This window comes from Lissotriton vulgaris, chromosome 7 (genome assembly GCF_964263255.1).
Source record: "Lissotriton vulgaris chromosome 7, aLisVul1.2, whole genome shotgun sequence".
In the NCBI taxonomy this organism is placed as follows: domain Eukaryota; kingdom Metazoa; phylum Chordata; class Amphibia; order Caudata; family Salamandridae; genus Lissotriton; species Lissotriton vulgaris.
This window is the reverse complement of record NC_141695.1, coordinates 1,570,049,396-1,570,062,059: the sequence shown is the minus strand read 5'-3', so window position 1 is coordinate 1,570,062,059 and position 12,664 is coordinate 1,570,049,396.

The following is a 12,664-nucleotide window of genomic DNA, read 5'->3' as shown; positions in this document are numbered from 1 at the left end:
GCAGCGGTCAACGGGTTAAAAGATCATACTTAATCATCATAGTAACTATCCTAGAAGGTTAGCTGCAACATGAATAATATAAAGTGCATAGTGTAATATGATTGTAAACATGTGCGGATAATTCAAGAGTTTAAGTAGGTATCAAACATTACCCTGACAAATACATATGTATGTAAACATCGTTAATAAAAACATGTCTTCCATGCTTCAGGCCGCCATATAATGCATATTGAAACATCCATGTTGCTATAAGCTAATATCACACAGATTGCTGTATTATATAGCCACGGCTATTGTTGCACTTCACCCCTCGTTAAAGTGCAGTAGTGATGTCCTAAATGAAGTGCTATTGTGTCTAAAGCACCATAAGGGAAAGTACTATATACTAGGTGTTGCTAAAGTTCACTAATTGGAACTGTAAAAACATTAAAAATAATTTAACAAGAACAAAGCGACTCGGGAGTTGTTACAGTACTGTTTGGAATTCAATAAGGGTTCATTGATGTACAAGAACAGTCAATCAAAATAAAAAAGTAATCAATTAAAAATTCATTGATTGTTAAGAACACCTAGTGATTACTGAAAATTGTGTAAATCATCACTAGTGTTCAGACCCATAGGCGATTTGGTATCAAGTTCCATATTGTATTTGGATTCAAGTTGATGCAAGATCTTTTCTCGATTTCCTCCTCGTGTGCGTGCCTGTACTGCCTCTATAACAAAATGTTGAATACAATTTAAGTTGTTATTATGAGTGGATTTAAATTGTCTGGCCACTGGGTACGCCAGGTCAGAGTTCACAATAGCTGGTAGGAGTTGCAAGATTTTGACATGCACCTGTAGTTTGGTGCTGCCCACATAGCGTAGGCCACAGGTGCATTGAAGGACATAAACTGTGCAATCAGTTCTGCATGTGTAATGTACTTACAATTCAATGGGTTTAGTGCAGAAAGCTGTGCAGTAAAAGGTGGTGTTGGTCCCAAATTTGCAAGCACGGCAAGTACTACATTTGAAGAAGCATTTGCAATGCAATAGGTCTCGCATTTACGCGAGCTTAAGCTATGTAAATACAACGCCTGTTATTTATGTTTTAAAAACAAAAACAAAAAAGGCATTTTCATTTGCAATGCCAATAGCTCAAACTCGCATAAATGCGAGACCTATTGCATTGCAGACTGGTGCTGACGTGCTGGCAGTGTGCCCTCTCACCCCTCAGTGGTACACCCATGTCTCAGTCCGCTCCGTGAATAATATATTTTTCACTTGGGTATCTAAACCGTCAGTTTATAGCTTTTCCAGCTACTGGGATTAAGTTCCCCGGTCCCAGCTACCTATACTGATTAACAATTTATATATTGAGAGCTACACCGTGACTACCTACCAATATGGACGTTTTCATCTCTCCAAAGTCTCCATCCACAATGCTTAATTTGTCCAACCTAAACCCAACCCCCCCCTAGTTGTTTCTCCTTTCAGTTAACGCCGAGGTAAACACTACAAAGACGGCAGTGAAGCGGTTTCTCACCTCACCACCGCAAAACACCAGCAGGAGGCAGCAGAGGACGTGAGGTCGCAGGTCGGGGCTAGCAGTATATTCACTGGAGAGTGCAAAATCAGCATAATTATCCTGTTCCTGGGTCATGCTAAAAAATTGTTGCAGAAACCAACATGTGATCTGAAATAGGACAGGTATATATGACTGGGATATTTTGGTACACAGCCCATTGAATTGTACATTATACTGCGCAGTTTTTATGTATTTCTGTGCCCTACAGGAACTGGTCTGTGTCTTAAAGAGCCTGGTAGTACGTCGCCCTACATAAAGAGTTTGGAACCCACCCATTGTTTACCATTTGTTGGCATCCTTGTCACTCTTCTATGCTACCTCATAATTGCCCAGCTCATGCTGTATGTCACTTCCATTTCTTTCTGTAGCGCATAGAACAGGCACAGATTGATTAAACTTAATTGGTGTGTGTACATTGCTCGCAACTTGATGGAGGTACTAATTCTTTCACCACTGCCACCTGGCTCCATCTCATTTCTACCCAATCAGCACTATGTATACTCCTTCGCCCAGGAGCCCTTCCCGATGCCAAAGTAATTAAAGAAGCAACAAATGCCTTTCCTATTGAAACACTGACCTAACTATACCTGGGGTTATAATGATGTTATAGTTAGGTGTTGCAACTCACACTGTTGTTGTAAGCATGGCTCTAAGGTCGTATGCCTTTGCACTCGTCTCTGGAATGCGAGTAAAGTATTTACGGGGTTCTCCATAGTGCTTAGCCAAAGATGTTTTATCAGTGGAAGTTGCACACCTGTCAAACTTTTGACCTACAATTCATGTCATATGAGGTCCATAAGAGGATGATCATGTTGAGGTGAATAGTGTACAAAATCTTTTTTGGGGGAGTGTTCAAGTTTTAAAAATGGGAGACCACATTAAACTATATGGGGGCATTTTGTTTGTTGGGTGGAAGAATGCCAGTAAAACAGGGTTACATCCACCAAAAGTAGGTGACTTGACAGATAGTCTATGTACAAAATGTTGTCAAACATCATGACCATTATCACATGATGTTCAACTTAAGAAGATTGGGAATGGCAGTTTGACCACAGGTGTTGGATGTTGAATTACTTAAAATCTACAAACCGTATATGACACAGTCCCAGTGAATGGATGGCGTCATCAGTGATGTCTTCAATGATGTAATGTAATTTAATATTTTATGAGAGATGTAATATGTAATGCCATAAGCAGTGCATGGCAGTATTGCAAGTTATAGTTAGCTCAGCAAACTATAACTTGCACATTTAAGTGGTTATATACATAACCAAGTATTTGTAAAGCGTGAACTGATCAACCCTAAGGGTCTCAAGGCGCCGGGTGCCATCAGGGAGATTAAGCAAGCTATTTTCCAGGGTCACATGGTGCTGGGCTGAGGTGCTGCTGGCGATCAAACCTTGAGCTCCATGTTCCAGAGTCAGACACCCTGGCCGCTCCACCACACCTCTCTAGTCCGTTTTTTATCTCATTTCAGCACCTAACAACAATGTCACTTTGACCTTTGCTTTTCCAGTGCACAGTTAGGGGTTTTAATGCAAGCTAAGATCTTAATAACATAACTAAATATAACATCACTTTAACGTTTATTTTTTCAGTGAATCTCTTTTTTTAATCATACTTAAGATTGAGAACACAGCTAATCTGATCAGGAAACCTGTAGTCATTGCCCCAAGTGCACAATGATTTTGACTGTCTAAAGCAGGGGGTTGGTAACAGGCTTGGCCTCTGGATCTTCCCTGTCCCAACCCCACTGCAGCCGTCCAATACTTCAGCTGCCCAACACCCCCACTACACAAGGCCAATGGCATAACCTTATCTAATTCCAATTGAATATTCTATGTGATGTCAATATATGGTAATGGATACTCAGGATAAGTTTGTACAGTCTCTGTCTTATACACAGTTACTACCAGAGAGATCATAATATAGATTGGCTTCTGACTTAATGGCTTAATGTGGGTCAAGATATCTAAATGCCAATGGATTTGTCAGATCATTTTTTGGTCACTTTCACGATAGAGATCTAACATACAAAACACGAGGTCAAGTTTACAGAATATTTCATCAGAATTTTAAAAAACCCTCTCTTTCAATAAAACTGTTCAAACTCTAGATAGAGAACTTTTGAAATGGCCTTCTGAGGGTAATTTCTTTCAAATGATAGACTAGTATAACACTACACTGTCAGCGCTGGTTGACAATTATGTTCCCAGGAACCCAGTGAGACACAATAAGATACACAAATCTCAAACATGGATTATGGATTAGTTTACAGTTTTGCAGAGGAAGATTACGAGATTAGAACTCAGCCCAAAAAATAATTACTTCAATTATGATGTAATGAAAACCTGGACATTTTACATGCAGAAAGGGAACAATTTTCCAATCAAATAAATAAGGTATCTCATTCTACTGGGGTCTTACTTCAAAATCTGCAAGAACATGCCAATCTGAAAATTATTATGGTCACTTCAGACAACTCGTGAAATACTGGTCAATACTATTTTCAGAAACAGACTGAGAGTATTGGCAATGCAAAACAAGTCTATGGCACAGTACTGCAAATGCGATTAACAAAAGAATCACCTTCAAGCTCCTCACGCACAACTACAAGGCCCTCCACAAAATCGGACCTGCATATTTTAACCACCGCCTTTCCTTCTACACTCCCACCCGACACCTCCACTCCGCCAAACTGGCCCTGGGCACTATCCCACAGATTCATAAGACAACGGCTTGAGGAAGATCCTTCTCTTACCTCTCCGCAAAGAACTGGAACTCTCTTCCTCTACATCTCAGGCAATCACCCTCACTGTCTCCACTCAGGAAGGACCTCAAGACATGGCACTCCAACTGAACTGCAGAACCCACCTCCAGTGCCTTGAGACCCCAACAGTTGATTAGCTGCACTCTATAAGAACCCTGATTGATTGGATCCGGTCTTATCTTCAACACAGGTTTGCAGTCCAGTGTTTGGTTTCATGGAAATTCCCCTTGAAAAATACAATGTCTATTTTTAGGTCCCTAAACCTAACATTCAGTTTGGGAGATCCCTGCCTGGCCAGATTAATCAAAGGGGGTTGCACAGTGTCATCACCTGTGATAATTGAGATTGGGAATTTTTATAATATGCATGGTGAGATTCCAAATAACTTGAAAGAGTTGTGGGTTTCACAACTGCTGTAAAAACTTGGGCTGGATCCTTCAATAACTCAAATTACTGTCCACTTTCAAAAATCACATGGCTGTTGAAAATAATTGAGAATTTAGCAGCTTCAAGATTAAGTAAAGTCCACAGAGTACTCAGATACATTGTCAGGATTCTGTCCCTATTGTGGAACGTAAAGTGTACTGATTGATGTGTAGTCTTCCATACTGGAGGTTCGGAGGACCTACCCCACGTATGTTTCTGGATCTTTCCATGTCCTTTAACATCCTAGCCAACCAGCTCACTTGGTTTGGCAGAGGAGGATGGCTGGGCGGTCAGAGTTTTTTCTAATTTGGATGCAGCCCTACTTATCGGATTGAGAAACCACAAAATGCAGCTAAAATGACCACTGACCAATATGGGGTACCATCAGTATCTTGCCTTCCACCCTGCACTTCTATTTTTATGGCCAGCTTCATATTCACCTGGTAGAGGATGTGGGGTTCAGCTTTCAAAATTGCACTGAAATTGGTGTTTTGTCTATCTAACAGTTCCACTGTTAACTACCAGAAAGTTTCAGATAAATTCATCACAATCCAAGACTTGATTAATCAAATCTGGTTGAGTATTATTAAGTCAAAAAAATATTTTTGCATTGTGAAACTGATCGTTGGCACAAGACGAAGAACCTACCTATTAAACCTTTCAGATTTGTAATTCTAACATTCAACCCCAGGAAGATATGAGAATATTTAAGGTAATTTTTGACCTACCACTCTCTATTGACAGCCTAGAAAATAATATCATGAGGCCCTGTGATCATATCCTCATAGACTGCCCAGTACCTTTTAAACCAGGAAGATAAGACATCATTCATCGCTAGAGCAGTTTTCACTTCTAAAATCAAGAACTGCAACAAATTACTGGCAGGGATTCCCAAAGCCAAGACTAGTATGCTACAAGTCCTGCATAATTCGGCAGGGAGAGCAACCCTTGATTTACCAAGGACTATACACATTTCATCCAGCCATAGAAAACTGCATTGTCTGCCTGCAGCAGCCACGGTCCATCATAAGACACTGATCTGGAAGTAACTAAGACATAGTTTACCTACTATGCCCAACTGTACTGTGCGATCAGCTGGTAAACATCTGCCAGTTCCTCCTAAATTTATCAGGAAGATGGCTGTGTGTTTCGGGTAAATCTTTCCTGGTAGTTTTGAGCAACCTGTGGAATGCCGTGCATGATGGGCGAAGGCAGGTGAATCAGCATTTACCTTTTCGGAAAGTGTTAAAAATGTATCTGCTCAGCTTACTTTGTCTTTCTGTTTGATAAAGCACATAGGTCTCTGGTGAGTTTGTTGATGCTAATGTATAACATGGCCTTGCTGATGATTAGGATACTTTGAACAGATCAATGTTCGCAAACATCTGTTCAACATCACTTTTCATTTATACAAAAATTGTAATTTCTTTTTTATGATTTAACCAGTAGGTGTAGTAGGATCTATTGATTTCATTTGAATGTTGTTGCAAAGGCAGGTTACATCCACATTGTGAGAAGTTGGCCTGATATGTAGTGTTTCCAATTCTGGAACCACTTGGTATCAGTCCAAACAAACCCCAAAGATGTCTGGTTGTAAGTCAACCTTGTTAGACAAGCTATCCTAGTGGTAGCATGGACTAAGCAGCCTTAAAGGCTTAACTTAAGAGGTCGTGTTAAGCGAGCTGTTTTACCACATACAATCCTGTAATCAAATGAAAGGACACCACACAAGTATATATTATAAAAATATATGTATTTATTTCTAAATTACTCCCCAGTACTCTTTATGAGGAAAGGGGCACAAGCGTTAAATCAAAAGCACAGTATAACATACAAGTTGCACAATTTTGGATAAGGGCCGGTGGCCACTTAAACCATATACTAAAAAAGTGGTATAAGAGATACCAATCGAACAGTGGTTAGGCCTAGGGCCTAGAGATTCGCTGGGAGCAGTCAGGACTAGCAATGCTGAAGTCAGGAGTAGCCCACAGGAGACGGGTGCAGCACGGAAAGTGCGGCTTGCACCAATGCAATGTCAATGGTGCGTAAAAGTTAAACAAAGTGAGTTAAAAGATACTTCCGCTGAACCTAGAGGAACAAAACTTTAGACACAGACCCTAGAGGTGTGTACCAGTGTGGGAACACCGGCGTTGCAATGTTACCTCACCCACAGGCCGTGGGTGCACAGGGTCGAAGTGGCGTCGGGTTTTGACACGCAGGCTCTTGGTGCTTGAAGCTGTTGCAGCTGCAGGCGATGTGAAGCAGAAGTGTCCGGTGCGATCCAAGGGTGGATCGAAGTAGAAAAGTACCTGAAAGCAGAGGGGACAGAGTCTGGGTCACTCAGCAGTGACCAGGGTGGAACCAGGACGGAACCAGGCAATGTCGGGCGCAATCAGGTGGTTGTCAATAGGCTTCTCTCCGCTGTCACGTGGGCTCTGGGGCATCTGCGATGTCCAGGAGCGGGTCACGATCTGTCCCACATAGGCTCTCGCCGTCAGCACCGTCGGCTTCAAGATTGTAGCAAACAGCACTTGGCAAAAGCAATCCACGCGGAACCGGGAGATTGCTTATCACTCAAACCAGGAGGGTCCGAGTGGGGGCTCCTTTTCACAGGAGCTGGTGCAGATCTGGAGCAACCAGAAAAGCAAGTCGTATTTGAAGTTTCGTCGGCACAGGGGCCACAAGCCAGCTGGCGAGTGACCGGGCCAATGCGTCGAGCCGCCACAAGCAGAAGGGCCCCACGCAGCACTCGTCGAGTGTGGAGGGGGTAGCTTTGGTGCAAGTGTAGCTCGGGGTGGGGGCTTCTCAAACCCTGGTGCACAGCTTCGAGGATCACTCGTGGGCTGCACGGTCAGCGTCTCGTGGCCTTTTCAAGATGGGGTGCCCCACGCTTCCGGTGCCTCCACTGGTCTCAGCTCTGCAGGGACTGTGGATCGGGCAGGGAGAAGGCAGGCAAACTTAATCTCGTTGATCTCTGTCGCTTGAGTTCCGGCGGGAACTGCAACAAAGCAAGGGTCGAGGGCTGGATGTTGTCTGTTTGCACAGGGTGGTCACTCCTTGACCACAAGGGAGATTCTTCCGTCTTCTATGTTGAGTAGAAAGTCGAAGGGTCCAGAATTCGTTTCTTATGTTTCTTCAGGATGATCTGAGTTGCATTGGCACTGCCCCCACTCTTATTCGAATCTGGTGGGCTGGACATCCTGCTAGGTCCCCTCCTATGGGTGGGACCCAGGAAGGGGGTGGTTACACCCCTTTCCTTTGATCCAGGCCGCGCTGGGACAGGGGCTGGGAGGCCCCAGAACCGGTTTGGCCGGATTATGCAAGGGGCAGCCTTGTGCTCCCCAGGCAGTGTCTGGTTTCTTTGAAACCTCCCTACTACAATCCACTATCTCCTGTCTGGGGTGGTTTGACACCGCCCTGCGACAGGAAACTCTTTGTCCAGGCCACCATATGCTGAGTTTCGGTCAGCAGCAGGAGGCCAGACCCGTGTCTGTGGCAGAGGCATCCATTTTGTGGATCTGAGGCTCATTTTAAATCAACCGCGTTTCAGTAAAGTAACATGTCTTATCCCTCTAGAAGGGTGGAATGCTACCCCCGTCGCCAGAACTGGCGAGGGGGTAGTATTTCAATTCGTATGACACCAAACACGACATGTTTTGATAAAGCCAAACCAAAGTTGCTATATAACCGCGAGGATTATAAGGCGCTTAACAGTATATGGTATGGCATTATCCCGGATCAGCTTAGGGAGTTGTTCCCGACAGCTGCAGACAGGCTCAGCTCATGCCAGAGCTCCATCTCACATAAAACCACGCACTCTGCCCCCAGGATTGATGAGGCCTTCCATAGGAGTGGCTTACAGGCTATATATGTGTCCAGATATAGGTTTAGATATAGGTATACTATATCTAAGCAAGGGGTGATTACACCACCTTGCCCCAGCTGAGTGATCAGCCAGTTGTTTCAATTTTAGATAGCCAGCCAGGGGTGGCAAAAGATATGCTGCAGCCCCTGGTAGGCCTTGGATGCACCTATGCCCTGGGCACCTATAGTGCTCTGTACAGGGGCTGATAAGGTGACCCAAGCCAATCTAGTTATGCACCTAGGGTACATGGAATCCATTTTACAGAGAGAGCAGATAGCCTGGGGCCCTGATTAGCAGGGAACCAGGCCAACTAAGTCGAAAACCAGCTAAACACAAGGCAAAAAATCTGGGGTAACCATAGTCAGGTAGCCACCTTCCTACACACATCAGTGCAACAACTAGGGGAGCCAACCAACATCTCAACACTCTTATGAAAATCAAGCCATTCTTGCCTCCCATGGTCCTGCAACTTGCAATCCAGTCCCTAGTTATCTCCTGTGTGGAATATGGAATTGCAACCTTGGCTGAGTTGCCCAAAGCTAGCCCGGTCCCCCCCTTAAGCTACGCTGAACTCTGGTGCCAGACTCATCACAGGCTCTTGAAAACATAATCACATCACACCGGACCTAATTCAGCTCAACTGGCGTTTGCTCGAAGATCGGATTAGTTCAAGATTGCCTGCCTGATGCACAAAGCTCCTCATTATAATACCCCCACTTACCTGACAAAAAAGCTCAATCTTTTTAGTATGAATCGGACCCTAAGAAGCTCCAGCACCCTCCGGCTGAAACCTCACAAATTTAAAAAGAGAAAACCTACAGTCGTGCCTTTTAGGGTCTGTCCCCCAAGAATTTGGAACGCTCTTCCACCCAATGTCCATTCTAACCCTTCGCCCTCCTCATTCAAAAAACAAGTCAAAGGGTTTCTCCTGAATAACCAGCTGCAACAATTCGTCCTGAAGACAATATAACTAACTTTTATATCCTACAAACAACAGGGCTATCTCATTCGTTGAGGCATTTTCAGGATTCAACTTATGTTATTGCTACATGTTCCCCATGTTTTGGTTTGCTCTTACTGTAACTGGGTTGTTTAACAAGTGTTTATGATGTTTGCTTTTTTAGTGACCTATCCCTTTTCTGCTGTGCAGTGCTCTGATACCCTTATGGGTCATGTTGGCGCTATATAAGACCTTTCAAATAAATAAATCCAATAAGTTGTATATCCCTACTGTGATAAGTGTTCTAAACAATTTAGGAGTGTCATTTGTTTTTTTTAAAAAATCGTAAAAAATGAGATGCGCAAAACCAAAAAAGGCTTTATTTACCACTGCTTAGAAGGGTTTTTCTTAAGGTTAATTGTAGTTTGCTTGATTGATTGCTTTAATTGAACCAATGCTCATTTTCTTGTGCGGTCTCACCCTCACCCTATCCATTTTTTAGACTTACTTATGCCAGTAGGCTTAATTTGAATCTAGAAAGATTGCATAAATGGTGCCAGACTAATTTAGCATGACATATACAACGTGTAATTTGCAATTTGCTTTATTGAACTCAGCTTGGTGATTTAGTTCTTGAAAGGCAACCAAGAACAAAGCGATGTTATTTTGTGTAAACTAGAAAAAATATGACATATTGTGCATTTGCTGAATTTTAAACTATGTGCTATGGAAACTTTGGCCCAAATTGTTTCTGACCCACTTAAACAAATGATGTGATCCATGGCAAATCGCTCTGCTTTACAGTGCTTCATTTTCCCTGATGGCGTTTTGAGCACAACCAGAAGTAATTCAGGGGCATATTATCAAGGGGGTTTATCTCCGCTTTTTTGGCTTTAAAAGCCAAGAAAGCGGAGATAACATTATCTCCCTATTACCGAGCTGTTGCTAACACCAGTTAGCGACAGCTAGTAGGAGATAGCGACTATCTTGGGCCCCGCTTTGCATGTCAGTGATATTTATCACTAATGACATGCAAAGTGGGCGTGCCAAGATGTTAGCGACTGGAAACAGTCGCTAACATCGCTATCTCCTATTACCAACTTTTGGAGATATTCGGGCTAAGCGCGAATATCTCCAAAAGCTAACACCTGCCCTGAGCAGTTCTTAGCCATGTTATCCAATGGGAGGTGGATAACATGGCTAAGAGCATTAGCTCGGTAATGCATGAATATCGCGGACTTTTCAGCGATATTCATGCATTGCGGCCGATTTTTATCGCATTTGCGATAAACCTTGGTAATACCAAGGTTTATCTGCGATAAAAATCGCTGCAGCTCAGCGGTAAATTTTTATCTCTAACCAAGCAATAGTAATTATCGCTATTGCTTGGTGATATGCCCCTCAGTTCCATGTGTGAACAATACAAAAACGAAACCATCATTTGCGTTTATCTGAAAGAATCGATATCACTTCCTGTATATTAATAATATTGGTATTTCATACATAACACATTACACAGCGAGCTGTCTCTTTGCTCTCTCGTGGCAACATCGATTAAGCGTGCTGATCTTTTAGGGACACATTCTTTCTTGAATCTTTGGAAAACTATGTCTAGGAATCATTAATTTGAACAAGTGCCACTGATTACTGAAATATGATGGATTGTACTACATTGAAAAACTTGTTATGTTTTGTTGTTGGCATTTGTATAGCGCTGACAGCCATTACCATAGTGTTGTGGCACATTCTCAAACTGGGAGCCATTTCGTAGGGAGCTTGAAAGGCCTTCAACAGATAGATTCTGAAGTGATTGGGTGTTTTATTGCGAAGAGAGTATGTTGGTGTAGGTTTCTGTCGATTAGTCTGAATGTGATTTGTGGTCCAACTTGCAGAATGTTGTGTGTATATTTGGGGGTCTACCAAAGAACTCTCTCATTATTCTGCCTTGACAGGACAGGTGAACAGTGCAAAGCTGGAGAAAGGTATCTTTCATGTATGCACCACAATCTGGGTAGGTTATTGTGAAGCGATGTTGTGCACATGTGGGGATGGTGTGTTTGTGTTAGTTCTATGATGTGTTCAATATAATGCCCAACTGTGCTGTTGGTTTGGCTGGATTTTGCCAGCTGCGTGACTAAGTTGACTTCTTGTGTAATGAAACATTGTTGTGCTCTTTAATTGACAATTCTTTCAATTGTTCTGCTACTTTTAGGTTCTTTGTGCCAAGCTAAATGATTGGCCTCTGGTTTGACTTTCTCTTTAAGTTAGCCTGTCCACTTGTCCCCCTCTCAGACCCTCTTCAAATGTGCAACCTCCCTCCTAAAACTGTCTCTGCCCAATGATGCCACAATTCATTGGAAACCACACTCATTGCTTGGACTTCCAGTGCTGCGGCAGAGGAAGCAAGCTCCCACCTCCACCTGCCGCTGAGACCACATCCACCAGTCACAAGGACACGCTTCACTTCATCTTGATGGGAGGTGTTCGGAGCAGCAGCGATTGAACAAGGCGGCTGGCCCGCTGCGAACACCGACAGCTCCAAAAATCAGTTTTTCTTCATTGAAACTTCTAAAACATTTAAAAAATGCTCCAAGAATAGACACAAGGCCAACAAAGGGTTTGGGGCTGTTTTAGCCGTTAATGTCTTTTGAGTTCTCCACTACAACTTCCTGCTTATTTACAGACTGCTTTGGCCTGCTCACCTGCTCCATATGGGCACAATTACAGAACACAATAATGGCTTGCCCCCCAGCCACCACAGAACCATCGACATCGTTCAAAAATGCCAAAGATAGCACAAGCCGAAATGACATCAGGCAGCCTTTGACCTCCGATGACACAACAGGTGCTGACCCTTTGTCCCATCCTTAATCCCTCAACAGCCTCTTATTTGTTGCTGAGGTTTGGGGAAGGACAGGGAGCGGGCAACCAAATACAAATAACGGGACACTAGTAGCCCTATTTACTTCCTGTTTCTATTGATTCATTCGTGACCCCAGGGGGATGAACGTCAGTTCCAGGTTACCAAAGGTCGAGCTAGAGGTAGAAGCTGCTGCTCCTGGCAAACCTTAGACCCATGCTTAGAAACTTTTGACC